Raw genomic sequence first — 8,690 nt, forward strand, 5'->3', positions numbered from 1 at the left:
GCCTTGTAGTCTTTAAAAGATTGCTCAAAAGAATATGAAACAAGGCAAGACTAACACAGCTAATCGACTGGATATAAAAGTAATTAGTCCGTCGATACCCTTTCCTCCCAGTGCTGACTTCTGTAAGCATTTCTGTACTTCATGATCCACCCGATTAAAGTGGCGTTTTCAATGTCGTCCTGTCCTTGCACCCTCTGTGGCAAGGCAAAGCAAAAGATTTCACAACTCGACCAAGAAAGGTTGTCGCACGTGCTCATTGGAAGTCACTCTGACTCGTTCTGCAATTCCTTTGGCTAGAACCAACGGACAGGGTTCACCTTTTGATGCGCACGGGAGGATTTTCAAATAGAAAACAACCAACAGACACTCCAAGAATTTCCACAACAGATGATGCCTAACTTTGCAACTGGAGCAAGGAGCAGCAGTGACGTAGGAGGTGAAGAGCTCATGTATCTAATCTGGAGGAACCGGGTTTGATTCCCAGCTCTGCCGCCTGAGCTGTGGAGGCTTATCTGGGGAATTCAGATTAGCCTGCACACTCCCACACACGCCAGCTGGGTGACCTTGGGCTAGTCACAGCTCTTCTGAGCTCTCTCAGCCCCACCTACCTCACAGGGTGGTTGTTGTGAGGGGGGAAGGGCAAGGAGATTGTCAGCCCCTTTGAGTCTCCTGCAGGAGAGAAAGGGGGGATATCAATCCAAAGTCTTCTTCTGCTGCTGCTGCTGCCTTGTTTTACAGATTGCGCCGTTACCCTCGTTTAAAAACTCCAGCAAAAGCAAACACGGAGATGATAATAGTGCTGTTGCTCGTTTGCATTTCAGAATTTTTGTACAACTAATTTGCAGGTTTTTCGACCCCGCTGGCTCACCTTTTTCCTTTACCTTGTCCCGAGCGCAGCCAGCTTGATAGCAAAAAAGCCTTAGGCAAAGTACTGCTAACAGCATGAATGCTGCAAAGGTGGGTTTTGGATTAAGCAGGTGCCTCACATGTCTGTATATTATTCTTTGTTCGCGAGGGATGAATGGGGATTTGATTCGGCATTGTCTGAAGCCCAGATTGACGCTTGGCAGCCTTCCTCGGCGATCTGAACCGCTGTGCTTCGACATCGCTTGTCCCGACTCACTGGGGAGCCCTGTCAACGTTCTGGGAGAATCAAACATTCCTGGTGGATAGTCTTGAAACCCCTTGGCAACTGAAAGAGAGAGAGAAAAGAAGATTCTGAGATGAGGAAATAAATTTAGACAGGACTGGAAGGAAGACGAGAGGGGGCAAGATCACAGAGGGATAAAGAGGAGTCTGGATCAAAAGAGGAAAGATGAAAAGAAAGAGCACCGGCGTCGAGAGATGGCTGTGGGTGAATCGCCGTGAGACCGGCAGGCCCGGGAGACCTTTGAAAAAGTTTGAGATCCAGAGATTGTCCTTAATTGACTTTGTTATGCATTGGTAAGAAGACATCAGAACAACCCAGGAGGAACGGAGCTGTTGGCCTACATCTTCTCCACAGGGCCATCTCAACAGCATTATAGGCCCCCGCGCGAAGCAGTGCACTGAGGCCCCTGCCTACACAACCAGTCACGGGAATAAAAATGAAGTGCACGAGATACATGCACATAGATGCCCACGTGGTTGCAGAGGCGACCACAATTGCCAATGTCCGCTCGCTATCCTAAAAGTTAACATTAATATGGTTCATCGTCTTTAGCAAAACATGTGCCCTGCATGCATTTTCCAATAACAAATATTAATAATATTTTTTTTATATTACGGTCAAAGACCGGAAAATTTTGTACTAATCTTACAACTTGGCTATTTCACCAATTTCAGCATAATTTAAGAAAAAGTATTATATGCTAGAATCAAAGTCAATTCCTAAAATTAACATTATAGTAAAATCTCTAACTCTAAAATTATTTATGCATACTTACATTTACCTACACATTAGGTTACAGGTTGCTGCCTCTCTACACTCCCATTTAATAACAAATATTTATAGTTTGGTTTAGTATCATATTTATTTATTTATTGACAGCAAGTCATGACATACATCGATTAGCAGGGGGTCCTATGCTTTGGGGGTTGCTGGGCAACTGCCCAGCATGCCCATGCTTTAAGATGGCCCTGCTTCTCCAGTTGTTTGGTCTTGTAGGTGCTGACCAGAAAATGGCACCAAATCTAACTAGTGCAGTGGTGGCGAACCTTTGGCACTCCAGATGTTATGGACTACAATTCCCACCAGCCCCTGCCAGCATGGCCAACTGGCAAATGGTCTCGTGGCTCCACTGGCATAAATTATGCCAGTGGCCAGATTCTTCTGCCACCAGTGCAGAAATGGCCTAATAGTCCTTCTTCAACATTTCAGGTTGAGGCTGTCTTTAAAAAAGCAGTCTTTTAAAATGAATGTATTGTTTAATGATATTTTCTAGCGTATGAACAGCTTGCCTTCCATCAAAATGGCTCCATGACTTACTTTCAGTGAAGAACCTTGAGGTTGCCACAGGAGCCAAAACCACATTTTAAAAAATCAGCAGTTAGTAAAATCTTCAGGGGTGAAAACAGAAGCCTTCAGGGGTGAAAACAAAATCTTCAGGGGTGAAAACAGAAGAACAGGGGTAAAAACCCCACCTGACTCCACTCGTTTTCTCAAAACACTTGGGCACTAGGAAAGGTCTCAGTGGGCACCGTGGCACCAAAGAGTCACCATGTTAGGGATCTGTCCTATCACTTGGGTGCTGTGTGGTTTCCGGGCTGTATGGCCGTGTTCTAGCAGCATTCTCTCCTGACGTTTCGCCTGCATCTGTGGCTGGCATCTTCAGAGGATCCTCTGAAGATGCCAGCCACAGATGCAGGCGAAACGTCAGGAGAGTATGCTGCTAGAACACGGCCATACAGCCCGGAAACCACACAGCACCCAAGTGATTCCGGCCGTGAAAGCCTTCGACAATACATTGTCCTATCACTCATGCTTGGTTCAGTGACAGTGGTCCTTTCTGCAGAAAACTCCTAAAACATTTCTAAAATGTTTTCATTCCCTCCCCCGCTTTACAGCAATACATGTCTGTCCTCACAGCAGTGGTGTAAGAGGTTAAGAGCTCGTGTATCTAATCTGGAAGAACCGGGTTTGATTCCCAGCTCTGCCGCCTGAGCTGTGGAGGCTTCTCTGGGGAATTCAGATTAGCCAGTGCACTCCCACACATGCCAGCTGGGTGACCTTGGGCTAGTCACAGCTTCTCGGAGCTCTCTCAGCCCCACCCACCTCACAGGGTGTTTGTTGTGAGGGGGGAAGGGCAAGGAGATTGTCAGCCCCTTTGAGTCTCCTGCAGGAGAGAAAGGGGGGATATAAATCCAAACTCTTCTTCTTCTTCACCTCCTTGAAACGATTCCTGACCGCCATTATGTCATTTCCCGCCCTTTTTTAGTTTTGTGTTGAATTGATTCTTCAACGCTTCACAGTCTCATGCCACACCACACCTGAGCCCCCAGGTAGACAGCCATCCTCACCCTAATGCCCACCCCCTGCAAATATTTCGTCCCCTTTCTCTCCCTCCTTGGCAGCCGTGCACTAAAACAGAAGCCGGTGTGCGTGTGTTTTTGCCCTTTGGCTCTTTTAGAACATCTTGTCTGTATGCCATGTTGTTCCCTGACTCCGGAGTCCTTTTGATCAGCCCCCATTAGGTTCAACATCGTCCTTGTCAGCTGCTTTCTATGATAATTGTCAGGATACAGAACATTTTCAAAATCATCCCTCAGGGAGAAATCCCGCTGAACAAGATGTTCCCTGTTGGCTTGTCTCTTTGATTTATATTTGGAAGTTTGTGTTAAGAGAGTAATGGAAGGTCCCGGTACTGTATTCTGGGGATGTGCGGGTGATGCTGGAAGCAATGCTAAGTATGTAGAATTATATTCTCACACGTGGGTTTTTCATTATTTTTGTCTCCTAGATGAACTTTAGGCCATTTATGTACATATGGTCTCTCCGCAGCAAGCCTTGATTCTCTCTGGAGAAATCTCCACGTAATGCACATCCCCCCCCCCCCCCACTGCATTCACTGTGCCTTAAAGGCCCAAATTTCGGCAGCTTTGAAATGCTGGGAAAGATTGACTCTTCCCCTCCCTTCACGCTAAAAGCAAGCACATTTTACTTTCAGTGGGTCTTCCTGCTCTTTCTCGTTCTCTCCTCCCACACAAACAGCAGGAACTCTGGCAGGGAGAGAATCAGGAAGTGTAGGGTGGAGCTGCACGGCTTCCAGGGGCTTCGCTGCTGGAGAAACCCCCGTTTACCCAAAAAAGAAGTGGGGAAACTCCATTTTGAAGCTTACAGCTGGGCGGCAGAATATGAGTGAATAACGGGCCTTGCAGAGGTTTTAGTGGTGGAAAGGGCTGTCAAAGTCCCTTTCTGCACATGCATAATTTATGCTGGTGGAGGCTTGGGGACAGTGGTGGGATCCCAAAAATTTAGTAACAGGTTCCCATGGTGGTGGGATTCAAACTGTGGCGTAGCGCCAATGGGGATGGGCGGGGCACGACGGGGGCGTGGCCGGGCATTCCAGGGGCCGGGCATTAATAATTTCTCTGTTACTGTAAAAAACTCTTTCTGTAAAAAAAAAGTTCCTAATTTCCAGCTAGTATCTTTCTGTCCATAATTTAAACTCGTTATAGCAAGTCCTATTGTCTACTGCCAACAGAAACAATAACTTCTCCTCGAATTGACTGCCTGTCAAATACTTAATACTTTCAAATACTTAATGTTGTTTCTAGAAATCAAAAGAAGGATACTTTCCTTAAACAAGGAACTTTACCATATTACTAAAACATGTTTTTAAAGCAGCCCAACAGGGAGAATTGTCCCGTTTTCTACCTTCGCTAACCAGCCACACAGGAAACAACAGGACTTTATGATTTTTGGACCTAATGGAATTTCTAATGGAAAAGCAGACCCAATTAGTAACCACCTCTCAGCACACACAAATGATTAGTAACCCACACTTGGGAACTGGTGAGAACCTGCTGGATCCCACCTCTGCTCGGGAACCATTTGCACGCTAGTGTGCAAGTGGTCCCCACTTCCTCCCCAGCCAGAGAGGTGGCTCTGCACGGAGCCGCCTCTTGGTCAGCCCACTCCACTGACCTTCATGTCCAGCGTCACTCTGGAGGGCTGCAGGGACGCGCCCATGCTGCCCTCCAGGGGTTGGAGGTCAGTGTGGGCAGGTCTCTGCAGCCCTCCAGAGCGACGCTGGACATGAAGGTCAGTGGAGGCAATGGGGCAAGTGGCACCTTCCCAGCGGTGCGGTTCGCACCACACCGACGAGAAGACGCCGCTTTGCAACAACCTCGCTCAACGTGCGAGGTTTAAAGCGGCACCTTCACGCCACTCCCGGGCGGCCTCCTGTGTGAACAGTAGCCCAGGGACGGCATTTTTGCCATCCCTTGGCCACTGTATTTCGCCCATGTGGAAAGGGCCAAAGTCACAACTGACTTAGGGCATCACTGTGGGGTTTTCAAGGCAAGAGAGGTGGTTTGCCATTGCCTGCCTCTGCATCGTGATCCTGGGCATCATGGTGGCCTCCCTTCCCAGTGCTAACCAAGCCTGACTCTAAAATTTTTATTATTATGTATTAAATATTATGTTATATTATAGTTTTATTATTATGGTCAATGACCAGCAATGTCCTGCAGTGGCATACCACTAATAGGGACATAGAGTATCCCATGTCCCCAGGCACATGCCATTTCATCACATGGGGATTGTCCAGTGCCCCCCCCACGTGATGATCCACTGTGCTCCCGAGCTGCACGCTGCCAAGCCCTGCCCCCAGCCTCCCTGCAGGCTGGCTCCGGCTATGCCCGTTCCGTGGAAATATTAAATCTACTTCCTCAGTGTTGGTTATAGATTATTTCCGGCAATTTTCCTGAGATCACAGCGAAGTAAATCGAGCATGAATAAAAACAATACACTAGCCGCAACATCAACATACATTTCATAAATATACCATTCATACAAAGTAGATATGCTAAAATTAATAATATAACAATAAATGATGCATAATAAACAGCGCATAATAAATACTACATAACATTTACAAAATATTATATAGCAGCCTTAGTAACTTACATAATTCATGTCCATAGTAGAAACATTCTTGCAAAATATGTCCCGTCAATGCGTGGCGAAGAGTCAAACTGCATGTTCTGTTGCACTTAGATTAGAAAGTGTGAATACACATTAAAGCTGATTTGACAACAGGGCATACATATCCTGCATGTACCAGGCACCAATACTTGTATACTTGGCTAATACCACATGGTGCATGTGTTAGAATGAGTAATGTTAGAATTACTCAATGCATGCAATCCAAAAAATCAAGTATATGCTGTACATGGATTGTATGTGCATTCACTGTAACTTGCAAACAAGTATGGAGACATACATAAATAAAACAAAACAAGATGTAGATTGATACGATCTGCAGGAAAGAAAACTTAAATGAGCTGCACATCATACACAGGGCTCTGTACAAAATCTGGAAACATAAGAAGGGAAAATCCCGAATGTGCTGATTCGCTATCAAAAACAAGACCAGGTAATTCAGTGCCCACAAATCTGAGAAAAAAGAGAATCTGGGAAGCATTCCTACCAGACAGAAGCCCTGAATACAAACAAGGAGGCTTTCTAGCATCCCACTGCCAGACCTCCAGGTGCATTCAAAACTCAGCCTCCCCCGCGTTGTCTCTATGGCATCAACATTCGCATGATTGCTTCCTCACACGGCACCCTCAAGTGAAAGTCGGCCCAGGTTGATTGAAGAGTGACAGCTGTCCCATGCGAACAGGCCTGGAGAGGGGCGGGGGCTTCTTCCCCAAAGATCTCCGCAGTTAAATAAGGAAAGATCTTTTCTCCCTGGAGATACTGTGAAGGACACAACGCTCTGTGAAAACCAGACAGGAGAAGTTCCACTCTGGTGCAACACAAAGCCATTTGTTTGGGGAACGGCAAACCTCCGTCCTTGTTTTGGTTTTTTGAACACACAAAGGGATTTGCATGTGACAGTGTTCAAAAGGAAAAAAAACTTTTTGGCTTTCAGGCCATCTGCCAAGTTCAAAGTCTTCATCCGGCGATCGCTGCTGTGATAGGTGCACAGGCACTCCCTTTCAGGTTTCTAAACATAATCTCCGGTCACTCAATTAGCTGTGTTCCACAGTGGACACTGTTTTGCTCCCCATCTGCTCAGCGTCGTTTCGAAATGACACCACTTTGTATCTTGCGTTCCTAAATGCCAGTCTGAGCTCCGACGTACCTTCTGCTCCAAACAAAATTCTTTTTTTTAAAAAAAGAAAGAATTCAAATTCCAAAGATTGCAAACAATGTCCAATCAGCGTGGCTTTTTCCTTCTTTTTGCAAGGACGATTTTGTCCTTGGCAGAAATGGATGCTGCTGGTTGTGGAAGTTATTTGAAAGGCATTCCAAATAAGTTATTTGAAAGGCATTCCAAATAAGATCCAAATGAGCATCTTCAGACAGACTGTGGTCAGCCTGCATGCTTTGCTTGGTGGGACCACCTTGTCTCCAAAAAAGTCTTATCACTGACTTTTTCATAACCAGTGGCGTAGTGCCAAGAGGACAGGGGGGTGCATGACGCACTGGGCGTGTGCTGTTATGGGGGCATTGCGGGGACATGGAGGGTGCGGCGGGGACATTCTGGGGCATGGCAGGGGCGCAGGGCACATGAGTGCCCCGGGTGCTGTTCCTCCGGCCTTGCTATAGACTGAGAGACCCAATCTGATGTACTAACGACAGTGTTGGGTTAAGACTCAGCAGGTCCAGCTTCAGATGCACCCTTTGCCATGAAACTCACTCTGAAACCCTGGTCTAGTCACTCTCCCTCCAGCTTGATTTACTTCATTGGGGGTATTGAAGGAGTAACATGGAGAGTGACTTGGATAGTCCAGGCTAGCCCAATCTTACCAGATCACAGAATCTCAGCAGGGCAGGCCTGGTAAGTTCTTGAACAGGAGACCACCAAGGAAGTCCAAGATCTCTGCTCAGAGGCAAGCAATAGCAAACCACATCTCTTCAAGAACCCCCCCTGGCAGTGGTGGGATTCAGCAAATTCGCACCACTTCAGCAGAACTGGTTGTTAAAATGGTGCTTGTAAACAACCAGTTGTTACATTATTTGAATCCCACCATTGCCCGCTGGGGTACCATGACAGCCAAATCTGGTACATGTGGACCCACCTATGGAATGGGCATGGCCCTGTGCCCGTGTGGGTACCCACCCCTCCAGTGCAAGGGTCAAATGTGCCGATGGAGGGGTGAATTCTGTGGATGGGTGCCGCATGGCTCCGTGGGACCTGACCAGGAAGCCACTGTTCTTCCCTAGGCCCACTGCTGCAGTGGCTGGGGATGTTTTGATGGCCAGGGGGTGGAGCTGAACTTAGCTTGCATTGCACACCCAGTCCCCACACACTGACTTAGCCAGCTTCAAAGGCACACCGTGTTTCTCATGGAGTATCTCTGTTATCCCCTATAGGGAATTTTTGCCAGCTTTCTTGGGGGAGGGGAAGCTTGTCAGGGTGGTGCCTGGTATGCCTGGACCCTATATGCTTTACGCTTCTGATATATGTATCCATTGCTGACTTGGCCTGAATTTTTGGCTGCCTGGAACAGTTAGACAACTAGGCCTCCCCTGACAT

General features: G+C 47.1%; 1 long non-coding RNA gene across 1 annotated transcript; it reads right to left on the minus strand.

Annotated features, from left to right (window-relative positions):
• Positions 1–786: 786 nt before the first annotated feature.
• Positions 787–6,853, minus strand: LOC125442349. The gene is made up of 3 exons (XR_007245987.1): positions 6,633–6,853; positions 6,110–6,194; positions 787–1,192 (listed from the first exon to the last, which is right to left on the minus strand). It is a non-coding gene; the product is annotated as an uncharacterized LOC125442349 (long non-coding RNA).
• Between the last annotated feature and the right edge of the window lie 1,837 nt (positions 6,854–8,690).

The sequence above is a fragment of the Sphaerodactylus townsendi genome, linkage group LG13 (genome assembly GCF_021028975.2).
Source record: "Sphaerodactylus townsendi isolate TG3544 linkage group LG13, MPM_Stown_v2.3, whole genome shotgun sequence".
NCBI lineage: Eukaryota > Metazoa > Chordata > Lepidosauria > Squamata > Sphaerodactylidae > Sphaerodactylus > Sphaerodactylus townsendi.